Here is a 12,952-nt window from a genome sequence, read left to right as displayed (position 1 = left end):
CAGGCAAGGCTGTTCAGGGAACTTGCCGCTTCTTCTCCCTTCCCTCCTCTTCTATAGGTAGCTCCAGTGGCTGCAAGAGGCAGCTTCTTTATTTCTTCCAGTCCACCGCCTAACACCCAGAGTTCTGACCTGTGGTCGTTCTTATGCACAGATCCCATGCTCAGACATTCTGGTGTGCAGTTTGGTGTTTTTTGTTGTTGTTGTTCAATTTTAGATGTTCAGCTTATTGTTGTTTCAAGGAGAGAGATCTAGGGATGTCTCTCCCTCCGCCATTTTTAGAAAAACAAACAAACAAACAAACAAAAACGGCCCTTTCTATCTTGTTGCTGCAGCAGATATGGCTTTCCAACTGTGGAAATCATGGTCCAAAATGGCCACTGAATCTTCCACCACATCTACATTCTCAGCAGCAGGTATGAAGACGGGGAAAGTGGACCAGTGCCTCGCTTAGAGAAAATGTTCTAGAAACTTCATGTACCATTACTTTTAGATGCCATAATTTTTATTTATATGTACCATTATTTTTAGATCCTGTATTTAGAACATCTAGCTGCAAGAGTTAGTGGAAGAAGAAATCATTATTTCAAATAGCCTTGCATCCAACTAAAAGGAAGGAAATGCAGGGAAACTGTTTATTGATACTGAACTACAATGATAACAAGTACTGGCAAAGGTGTGGAGAAATAGACTTTAAAATATTGTGGTAGGAGTGTAAATTAGTGCAGTTTCTATATAAAAAATTTTGGCAATATGCATCAAACACTTAAAACATGACCCTAACACTTTAAGGAAGTGGTCCCGATAAAAAAATATGTGCCTTTACTTGCCACAGACCACTTACTCACCCTATCGCTGACCTGCAGAAATTCTTTGATTACACAAAGTCCTTTGCCAGGTTAGGCCAGTGTCCAAGGGACTGGCTCCTCATCTCACTGGGTCTTATACCAAAGATGTAAAACTTGGTGCAGATACCAAGGCTGCACCAAGGCTGCACTTCAAGCTGTAGGTAGATCTTTTATCTGATGCTGTAGCCATTACTGTGAGGCCAAAGGAAAGAACAGTAATTTTTGAACAGAGTTGAGGAAGTCCCAAAGTAACAAAAGAAGGTGTGACTCTTGCAAAGTCCATTGACTTAAAAGATAAATATAAAATATTGCTGCTAAACTTGTTCAAGATGTCAATAATACAAATGAAGAGGTTTAGGATGCGCCTCAACTGCTATTGTACTGACACCCTCATTTTCCAAGGAAGGCTTTGAGAAAATTAGCAAAGGTGCTAATTCAGTGGAAATCAGGAGAGATTTGATGTTAGCTGTTGATGCTGAACTTAAGAAGCAGTCTAAACCACTGAAGAAATTGCTCGGGTTGCTACAATTTCGGCAAACGGAGACGAAAAAAATGGCAACATCATTCCTGATGCAATGGAAAAGGTTAGAAGAAAGGGAGTCATCACATTAAAATATGGAAAACACTGAATGATGAATTAGAAATTATTGAAGGCATGAAGTTTGATCAAGGTTTTAGTTCTCCATATTTTATTAATACATTGAAAGGTCGGAAATGTGAATTCCAAGATGCCTATGTTCTATTGAGTGAAAAGAAAATTTCTAGTATCCATTCCATTGTACCTGCTCTTCAAATTGCCAATGCTCACGGTAAGCCCTTGGTCATAGCTGTTGAAGATGTTGATGGAGAAACTCTAAATACACTCATTTTGAGTAGGCTAAAAGTTGGTCTACAGGTTGTAGCAGTCAAAGCTCTAAGTTTTAAGGACAGTAATAAGAACCAGCTTAAAGACGTTAGATTTAATAATGATACTTAAGAAGATTTAGCTATTGCTATTGGCGGTACAGCTCTTGGAGAAGAAGAATTGACTCTAAATCTTGAAGGTCTTCAGCATCATGGCTTATGAAAAGTTGGAGAGGTCAATGTGACCAAAGATGATGACATGCTCTTGAAAGGAAAAGGTAACAAGGCTTAAACTGAAAAATGTATTCAAGAAACCATTGAGCAGTTAGATATCACAACTAGTGAATATGAAAAGGAAAAGCTAAGTGAATGTCTGGCAAAACTCTCAGATGGAAGAGCTGTGCTGAAAGTTGGCGGGATGAGTGATGTTGAAGTGGATGAAAAGAAAGGAAAAGAGAGATAGAGTAACAAAAGTCCCCAATGCTACACGAGCTCCTGCTGGAAAAGGCATCATTCTGGGAGGGGTTGTACCCTGTTTCAGTGCATTCCAGCCTTGGATTCATTAATTCCAGCAAATGAAGATCAAAAAATTGGTATGGAGTTTTTTTTTTAAATAAAAACACCTGCAATGGCCATATGTAAGAATGCAGGTGTTGAGGGATGGCTAATAGTTGCAAAAATTATGCAAAGTTCCTCAGAAGTTAGTTATGGTGTTATGCTTGGAGATTTTGTGAATATGGTAGATAAAGGAATCATTAATCCAACTAAGGTTATAATAGCTGCTTTATTGGATGCTGCTAGAGTGGCCTCTCCATTAACTGCAGCAGAAGTTGTAGTTGCAGAAATTCCTATAGAAGAGAAAGACCCTGGAATGAGTGGAATGGGAGGTGGTCTGTGGGGTGGCATGTTCTAATTCCTTTACCAATCAGTAAAGCACTATTCTCTATTAATGAGAACTGTGAGAGGAAGTTCAAGGCAGTGCTCCTCACCTACAACTTCAGAGAAGTCAGTTGAAGGAAATAACTGAAGAAAAGGCTGCTGATGTTTAAGAAAATTACCACAACCATCGGTTACTGGTTTGAGTTGACAACATATAATGGTTTACTGCTGTCATTGTCCATGCCTACAGGTAATTTATTTTGTATTTTTGAATAAAAAGACATTTGTACATTCCTAATAACTAAGTGCAAGAGCCATGTACCAAAGTGCTGTTCTCAACTTAAACCACTGAGGCACTTTTACTACTATTCTGTTAAAATCAGGATTTTGGTCTTTGCCACCATCTGATGAGGAGTTAAGAAGCAGCCTTTGTGTGGAGACTAAGAATAATTGTGTACAAAGTAGAGAAATATCCAATTATGTGACAACCTTTTTGTGGCAGCATATGTAGGTGTCTTGTTTTCTTATCTATTCTTTTCCATTCGTGGTACTTATTAGGAATGTAGTTATTACCATTCTTTATTCCTGTTTTTGATACATATTTTTTTTCCTTTTAAAGTAATCTCTCAAACATTTCCAGTAATACTGGCTTGGTGTTGATAAATTCCTTTAGCTTATTTTTGTCTGGGAAGCTCTTTATCTGTCCTTCAACCCTAAGAAATAGCTTTGCTGAATAAAGTTATCTTGGTTGTAGATCCCGGGTTTTCATCACTTTGAATATTTTGTGCCAAGCCCTTTTGTCCTGTATAGTTTCTCTTGAGAAATCAGCTGCCAGACTTATGGGTGCTCCTTCGGGGGTAACTAATTGCTTTGCTCTTGTTGCTTTTAAGATTCTCTCTTTATATTTAACCTTTGGCATTTTAATTATGATGTGTCTTGGTGTGGGCCTCTTTGGGTTCCTCTTTATTGGGACTCTCTGAGCTTCCTGGGTTGTATATCTATTTCCTTCACCAGGTTAGGGAAGTTTTCCATCATTATTTCTTTAAATAGCTCTTCAACATCTTGTTTTCTTTCAGGTACCCCTATGACACAAATATTTTTACATGTAATAGTGTCTCATAGGCTCCTTAAATTATTATTATAGTCTTGGTTTCTTTTTCTTGTCATTCTAATTGAGTGTCCTTGGCTTCCCCATCCTCTATATAGGTCATTTGATCCTCTTCTTTATCCACTCTGTTTATTCCATCGAATATACTCTTCATCTCAAATAATGTGTTCTTCATCTCTAACTGGTTCCCTTTTATAATTTCTATTTCCATTTTTATGTTTTTTATCTCTTTTTATCTCAAAGTTCTCATTGAATTCATCTATACTTCCCCTGGGTTCAATGAGCACCTTTGTAACCAGTGTTTTGAACTCTGCATCTGTTAGATCGCTTGGCTCCATTATTCCTGGATTTCTGTTCTGTTCTCTCATATGGTTTCTGCTTCTTTGTCTTCTCAGTTTGGCTGCTTTTCTGTATCTGTTTCCATGTACTAAGCAAAGCTCCTAAGTCTACAGGTCTTATTAGTGTGGATTGGTGAAGTAGGTATCCAGTGGGACAGTCCTGAGAGGGGTTCAGCTGCAGGCCAAGTTTAGCTCCAGCCTGTGCCCCACTAGGGCCACCTGTTGAGATTCAGTAAGCAATCAATAGATGCTGTCCTTATACTTGCCTCCAGAAACCACACCAGAAACCTAGGCCAGCTGCCACTAATGTGAGTCTTGGCTCTGCTCAGCAAGGAGCACCTGACTCGCTGAAGACACACCTGGATGTGGTTTGGATGGGGCTGTGAGTTGGAGGAGTTGGGGTTTCAGGGAATCCTCTGGGTGGAGTGACCTCTGTTGTCCAGTTTGATGATGTCTCAGCTATGACAGTGCTGAGTCCACACACTGGGAGAGGGTGATTTTTACTTCTTCATTTCCATCTATGTGCTTTTAATTTCTTTTACTAGTTTGACTGTACTGGCAAAAACTTTCAGTACAACATTGAATAGAAGAGTTGAGAGTAAACATTCTTAGCTTCTTTTTGAAAGCATTCATTCTTTCACCATTAAATATTAAGTTAGCCGTGCCATTTTTATAGAGGACTTTTATCAGGTAAGGAAATTCCCTTCCATTCTGAGTTCGAAGAGTTTTTATAACAAATTAATGTTGAATTTATCAAATGCTTTTTCTGCATCAACTGACATGATCATGTGATTTTCCTTTAGGCTATGAATATAATGGATTATATTAATTGATTTTAAAAATTGAACAAACATTGTATTCTTGTAATTAATCCCACTTGGTTATTTTGTATTACCCTCTTGAATATCACTGGATTTGCTAATGCTTTATTAAGTATTTTTGTATATATGTTCATGAGGCTATTGGACAGTAGTTTGTTTGCTTTTTAATCTTGTAATGTCTTTGCTAGGTTTTGATATCAGCTTAGTTACTGACCATATAAAATGAGTTGGAAAGTGTTCTCTCTTCTATTTTCTGGAAAAGATTGTGCAGAATTGGCAATCATTCTTTAAATGTTAGGAAGAATTCACCAGTGAAAACATCTGGACCTAGAGGTTTCTTTATCTTTTTTTTGAGTGGGGAAAGGAGTGTAAATTATGAATTCAATTTATGTGTGTAGAGTTGTTTGTAGTAATTTCTCATTATCCTTTCATGTCTTTGGGGTCTTTAGTGCTATCTTCTGTTTTAGGGTAATTGTCTTTTCTATCTTTTTTTTAAATGATGTTAGTTTTATTAGAGGTTTATCAATTTTATTAATCTTTTCAAAGAACCAGTTGTTTGTTTCATTGACTTTCTCTATTATTTTCCTGTTTTTAAGTTCATTGATTCCTGTTCTTATTTTTATTATTTCCTTCCTCTTCCTTTGGGGTTATCTTTATATTCCTTTTCTACTTTCTTAAGATGGGAGGTTAGATTTTGATTTGAAACTTTTCTTCTCTCCTAAGGTAAATATTTAGTGCTATAAATTTTCTCTCAGTCCTGCTTTATACCAGCATCCTACAAATTATCATCTGCTGTATTTTCATTTTCATGAAGCTCAATGTATTTTTTTAACTTCCTTTGATATTTATCTGGCAGAAACTAGCTGCCAGAGTGGCTTGGTCTATACTTATATTGATTTATATAAGAAATAAAATTATATAAAACATACTGACAATTATTTCTTGGTAATAAGATTATATTTTCTTTAAAATTTAGTCTTCTATAATAATTTTCATATAAATTATGAAAATAAAAATGGAGATTATAAAACATATGACATTGACCCATATTAAATTTCAGTATTTGACTTATTTAACCTACAAAAACATTAGTTTCATACAGTTCAACCTAATAATTCTTACAATGTGATGCATATAGTTCTCTTTTAATCATTGATTCCAAATTTCCCATTTTAGGATTTAGGATATCAAAGAAAGAAAAAAATATATGTGATGCAAGTCAGAGTCAGCAATATGACTCAGGACCAGATCATAGGTCTCCTAAGTCTTTCAGAAAAGAGAATAAAATTTTGAGAGTGAGACAAAAGAAAGATGAAGCCTTGACTGCCCAGTTCAAATCCTCTGTAGTGTTCAGGTCACAGTATCAGAATGCGCAAGAAGACAATACGAAAAGTGAAACCTCGAGTAAAGGCTATTTACTTTATTTCCAGTTACAGATTATTAGGTACATATATTGAATTAGCTAGATAGAAATCTGTTTCTGTGGCTTACAGTGTATCATTAGGCAAATTTTTTTTTAACCTGTCTGTAAATTATAGATAATAATGCATAACTTGTAGTGTTGTTGCAGAGATCTAAGCAGATAACATATGTTGAGTGCCTGGCACAGTTAGGGGTCCAGTATATTTTAGTTCCTTCTTCCTCAGTCTTTAAGAAAGTCACTGCTTTGGAAAACCCTAGAGTTAGAGGAGGAGAATATGTCTCTGGTTCAAGTATGGACTCTGGAACCACAGTACCTGTACTTAGATCTCATCAGCCATGCGACCACAGGCAAAACACATAACCTCTCCTTGCCTTGATTTTCTTTCTACAGAAAGGTATAATGATATTGTATACATCCTAGAGTTATTGAAAAACTTAAATGAGCCAATATATGTCTTTAGAACATATAGCAAGCGTTATATAAGAGCTATTTTATTAGTAATATGAAAAAAATGTATTAAGATTGAAGAAAATTTTATTCCAAAGGGAAACATAAGTTCCAGAAGTTGAAGAGAAAGGAGAAGGAGGAGGGAGGACAGAAAGGAAGAGGTGAAAGGAGAAGAGAGGAAAAGAAAGGGAAAGGAGGAAAGGAAAGAGAAAGGGAGGAGAGAAAAAAATATTTTAAAATATTCCTTTTCTTTTTCTAAGAAGTTTGCAGGAATAGTACCAAAATAGTACCAACACTATGCCAGACAAGATGCTTGCTACATGACATGTTTCTGGTAATAAAATCCTAGAGTATTTTTATTGTTTGTTTTTGAAGAAAAAAAAGCAGGTAATGAGGAAAGTCCAGAGAAAAAGGCTTTCACAATCAATAAGTGAGAATGTAGGTAAAATGGAAAGGGAAAGGATGCTATATAGCAATGTCATAGCCATTGTGGATTCTGTTTCAGAGAAGCAAAATTGTGAGTGACAGATAATCGCTTCATTTATTTCTTAGGTCTCTGGAGATAGTCCTTGATGCGAGAGTATCTTCGAGGAGTTCCTTAGTGATTTTTGCCTTTAATGGATTGATGTGTTCATTGCACACATTGTGAAAACTGGTTTTGCATTGTCTCCCAAATGCATAACCTTTTGGTTTTCTTTTTAATAATTGTTGGCAACTAGCTCTGCATGACAGCATTGAACACAAATACCACTGATGATGATGAATGGATGGAGGAATGTGGGATGCATTGTACTAAAAGGGTAACTCGTTATGTCTGTGTAATTATTTCATCTCTCTTAGGATAGACAAAGTTCAAAGAAATGTGAACGTAGATGACTCACAAGACATGTTCTTTGGAGTTACCCTTCTCTAATTATATTAACCTTTTCTCCCTTCCTCACTCATCACATGTGCACTCCTTGTACAAGGCATCCTGACAGGGTGTTCAGCCACTTAATTTGCACCCTTTTATTTATTGCACTGTCTTCTCAAAGACAGAGCACTTAAAAACACTAATGTGGCTGGAAAACATCCATTTGAAATTGAACTTTTAACATTTTTGCAAACATATGATAAGCAGTTTAGAAGTTTCATTTTAAGTATTATTCTTTCAAATTTCATGACAATATTGCCCATCATTATGAACTAATATAAGTTTTGAGAAGCCTATACTAATTTGATGTTTTCTTTCTAGTTAACAATTGTGTGGAAAACTGTATTTTGGCTAAAAACTATCTTGGAAAAGCCAGATTCCTAAAATGGCTTTGTCGGAATGGTATTCCAATTAGCATTCTTTTCCAACAAATGAGATGTTCAACAAATGGTCATCCGGAAACCTCCTGAAACTTCTATTGCCTGGGAGATCACTACATGATGAGGCAGCCCTGACTAATGTAGATGACTTTAAACATTTAGATGGTTCTTCTTGATCTTGAGCTGAGATGTTAACCTGGTAACCTCACAAGCCATACCTCTTCCTAGGAATATCTGGAAACTGCTATTACATTGCCCTTTTTGACAAGCTTCTGTCCCATTTCATAAGAATTGGTCACTAGACTGAACGTCATTTTGGCTAACATCTTAGACATCTTGAGTCTGATAATGTTGCATGTGAACTCTGATACCAGACTTAGATGAAATATTCCAGCACAATCTATTGGTCAGAGTACTTAGAATTCAGTGGAACATTTACTTCCTCTCTGCTGAATCATATTCTTATTTGTCGGAAGTCTGGGGTGGTGTTAACTTTTTTAAAAGCAGCTTGTCCCTGTTCAAATCTAGATTATGACTAACTAAAAACCCTTTTCCTTGTTCATATAAAGTATTATAAAGCCAGTCCTCCCCCTGCCTATTGTTTTCTGTCCCTTGTTTTATTACAACTAAAGAATCCATTCTATTGACTTAACTATTACACCACACTGAGGTCATCAAAACATGTACATAAGAGCCAGTCTACTTGGGTTCAAATCTTAACTTGCTTAACTTGCTGTGTGGCCCTTGGCAAATTACTTGATGTACCCATGTACCAAGTTCCCCACCTATGAAATAAGAAATAAATGAGCTAATATATATAAAGAGCATAGAAACATAGATATAGTAAGCACTGGATAAATGTTTGTAGCTATTATTTGATGTTCAGCTGTTTCCCTCAGTATTGGGACAGCTGTAGATTAGAACCATGATTTCTATTCATTAATCCAACTCATTGATAAAAATGCAAAGAGGATATTAGCAAAGACAGACACACAGAATTTCCCTCAGATTTCACTTTAAGTTTGAGTTCCAAGGGTAGCATGGATGTTTGCCTAGATTTCTGTCTGGAATGTTGGGAGAAGCAGCTTCACAAAGTCATGGAAGGGCTATAGAGATAGCAGCACAGCAGATCCAACTGTGAGAAGGCCATAGATGTCCGTCCTCATTCTCCTAAGTCTCCCATGACCTAAAGCGGTATGGAGAGCATTTGAAAGTTCATGCACTCTAAGCAAAATGTGGGGTTTTGGTGAGAGGACTCCAGAGAGAAAGCAAGATAATATGCCTATTCAGAATTCTGCAGTTTAGATAAGGGGTGCATGTGGAAAGAGGCAAGATGGATAGTCCACCACTAAAGTTTGGATTAGGACTTTTCTGTGTCTTTGCAGATTGCAAAGGTGGGGGCAGATCACATGCTGGTTTGATGCCTAGACCATTCAATTGCCAGTGAAATGATGATACCATGCCAAGAAATGATCCGGAGGAGCTACCTCTGAAGCAAAACGCTGGCAAGGAGAACTATAGACCAAAAACCTAAAAGCAGTCGATTCTCTCCCGGTGAGGTAATTGTATTACACACCCTCCCAATCACATTTCTTGTATACCTGAGTTTTTCTTAACTATTGCAATTTTATAAAATGAATACACTGCATAATATTAAAGACCCTGTACACCCACTCCCTAAGTTTCCCACCACCACCTCTTTTTATATGATAGTGCTCTTTTATCCTCTTATTATTATAAAAGTGTTCAAGGGCACTTCTACAATTATATTGGAGTAAAAAGCACAAATTATTTAACCATTGTAGATAATGTACACAAATACATCATGTTATCCATTTATATTGAAATAGCTTTAAAACATTAAATAGTTCATTTAAGTATTGCCCCTAATTTCTTACCTTTAATGTAATATAAACCACTGGCTGTCAAATTTTGGGAGTCATTATATCTGTTTGGATATGATTGGTTAAAAGTAACAGAAAACTGTGTTTAAGCTCATTTAAATAACATTTATTCATTACAGGAGTGGAAGTCCAGATGTAGGCCAGGCTTCAGGACACTGTTGAACCAACGGCTCGGCAATGTCGTGAAGACTCTAGCTCTTTCCATATCTCTACTCTTCCATCAACAGCGTCAGATTCATCTTCTCATGATTGTAGACTGGTTTCCAGGTAGGGCAACATGCTTCCTTAGAGGTGCATTTAGAGGAGGAACAACTTTTCTCTCTCAAGAGTTAGGGGGTAAAAAGCTGAGTGATGGGTGCATCAAGTATATTTTTCTACTCTAATTTTTAAACTAATTATTGCAAAAGGGCATAAGATTATGTTTAAATCAAGCATACCTCCATAGAACAGATATTAATTTCCAAAACTATATTGCTACTACACAATGAGAGAGCCATGGCATGAATGTTAGGAAGTTAACTACCAGGACCTCTCTTGTTCAATCTGAAGGAAGCAGTGGACCCTGTGAACCTCAAGGCTACAAACTTCTCATCTCAACACTGACCTATGGGTTGCAGTCATTTTAACAGTATGACATTTATCTTCTTGCTCTAAGAACAGAAATTGCCACAAGCCTCCTTTTGATCTCCAGAGAAACAAGAGCACCATGTAGATGCCAAGACACTCTTTGGTCTTAACCTGATATATGAAATCAACTCCTCCAGGGGTAACCAGCTTCATTCTTTCTACTGCCTTCACTATCTGCTTTTCTCCCAGCTCTCCACCCACTCCACAGCACCGTCCCCCGACCATGCGCGTGAAAGCGCGCGCACACACACACACATACACACAGACCTATCCATTTGTCAGGTCACATTGACCCTTCCTTTCTCTTAGCCTTAGGCTCTTTCTTAAAAATTATTTTCTTAATTCCTACACTCTGCATGAAAATATCCCAGAATTTACAGTACAAATTTGTTAAGCATTTACATGGAATGGCATGCTGGTAGGTATTTTGTCTACATTAAATTTTTAAATTTTGACAACAATTTCAGAGGAAAAGTATTATTTGCCATGTTCTAAAATGAGGAAGTTACTGTACAAAGAGATTAGTTAGCAAGGGGAATTTGAACGCAGATTTCAGTCAACTCTAGTTCATGTGCTCTTCCCATAGCCTGCCACATCCCTAGACTTGCTATGTTCTCCTTATGCCTTTCTCAATCTCGGTTCTGGGCATGACAAAAAAGACACCAACTTCCCAAAGATTTTTCTTGTTAAATACCTCTTGGCATTTTAAATATTTCAGATCTCACATTTATGTGAAGTCATGAAAATATCAGCACTTGATCCGGAGCTCACCCTTGAGTTCATAATTACTGTGTGGGCGGGAAGAATTTCATGCTAATTTAATATTTGATAGTCTTTTAAAAAGCAATTTTTGTTTCCATCAACCACAAAATTTTAATCTTTTTCTTTATTGCTTCTGGAAAGGTCTTAATTTGATTTGATAACCTAAACTATTTGAGATATGATTTTTAAGCAAAAGACATAATAGTTTTTTACCCTCTTTTTAGTCATGACTCTCTTTGAAATTCTCCTTTAGTTTTTCTATTCATATTCATGTAGACCAGTCCTCTTCTCCATATTCCAGTCATGGGAGTAGATTCACAGACAGAAACAATCTTTCTACAATGCTGTGATTATGAAGAAAGACAGAGCTCTCTTTTCAAAGCTGCTTGCTTAAAGTAATCATAATCACACTGCAGTTCTGTGATGTTAATAACAAATTCAAATACTTTCCCCAAAGCAGAAAAATATCTTGCTATTTACAGTGCATATAAATAATATCTATGAAATTGAATATGAAACACATGTATGTAGGTTTGAAATAGAAAACTGAAACTTACATATTTTCACTTGGGGCATTGGGACTCTGATAGAATAACAAAGTAAGTAAGGGAAAAAGGGACTTTGTTATGAATATGGGAAGGACTGGGTTAATATCAAAAGTATTTAGCAACTGGTATGGCACAGACCTCTATCCAAACAGAGCTCCAGAGGCCTCCGGGGTTACCAGTTTAGACCTCCTTACCATTTTAGAGTAGGGAGGTCTGCGGAGTCCTAGAGTCAGTATCATGATGTTGAGGATGCATCTAGGGGCATTAGAAAATGGCTACTTACTTATTGAATGGAAATATTTCAAATTATAGCTTCTATTTTTAAAAGTCTTAACCTGCTATATATCAGCTTGATGAAAAAGAAGGTTAGGTGATCAGACACCCCAGCATTCACAGAAGAGTCCCAGCTTATACCTGTTACTTCGGTATCATTATCAATAACTCCTTCTTAAAGAATCATGTTAGGTCTTTGTGCCCGTGTATTAGGATGACCATATAATACACCTTAAAGTGTCCCTGATGGAACAATATATAACACAGCCACCCTAATAAAAGGACACAAAGACAAAATATGATTCCCTTTGAAACAAAGAGTCATAGGTAGGGGAAGACTGATATCCAGAAGGAGAAAAAAATGGTAACAGAGAAAACATCCCCATTAATCGCCCAACAAAGACCATGGGTCTGTGAATGCCAATTTTCAAGATAATCAAGGGAGTCAAGGACATAGCCAAAGATAGCCCAGGATAACAGAACTGCCACTAGATCCCACAGCTAAGGCTCCAGGAAACGTTAGAACTGGAGGAAATGCTGAATACACAGGGAAATTTAGCAAGGGAGACACTTTCAGCCACAATAAGCAAAACATAACCCAAAGAATGGCCTGGGCTGCCTTGTAAGCATTGGAGGTTGTTCACTGCCTAGCTTCAAGGGTGCCATTTCGTAGACCATTATGTGAATGCCATTCTCTAGGGTAGAACAGGGCACAATCTACATGTGGCAGTCTCAAAAGTAGAATTATTCCAGCTTCTCTGTGTCCACACATGGACCTAATTTTCTATATACACACATTTTATTAATTAAATTTCTTTTTTGAAACCCTTACAGTCTGCTC

The 12,952-nt window shown here is 36.9% G+C and overlaps 1 pseudogene; it reads left to right on the top strand.

Moving 5' to 3' along the window:
• The first annotated feature begins 370 nt into the window (after positions 1-370).
• LOC102885941 lies at positions 371-2,601 on the top strand (annotated as a pseudogene).
• Positions 2,602-12,952: the final 10,351 nt, after the last annotated feature.

Source organism: Pteropus alecto, unplaced genomic scaffold, assembly GCF_000325575.1.
Source record: "Pteropus alecto unplaced genomic scaffold, ASM32557v1 scaffold164, whole genome shotgun sequence".
Lineage (NCBI taxonomy): Eukaryota > Metazoa > Chordata > Mammalia > Chiroptera > Pteropodidae > Pteropus > Pteropus alecto.
The sequence above is the reverse complement of the archived record's forward strand: the minus strand, read 5'-3'. Positions and strand labels throughout refer to the sequence as shown.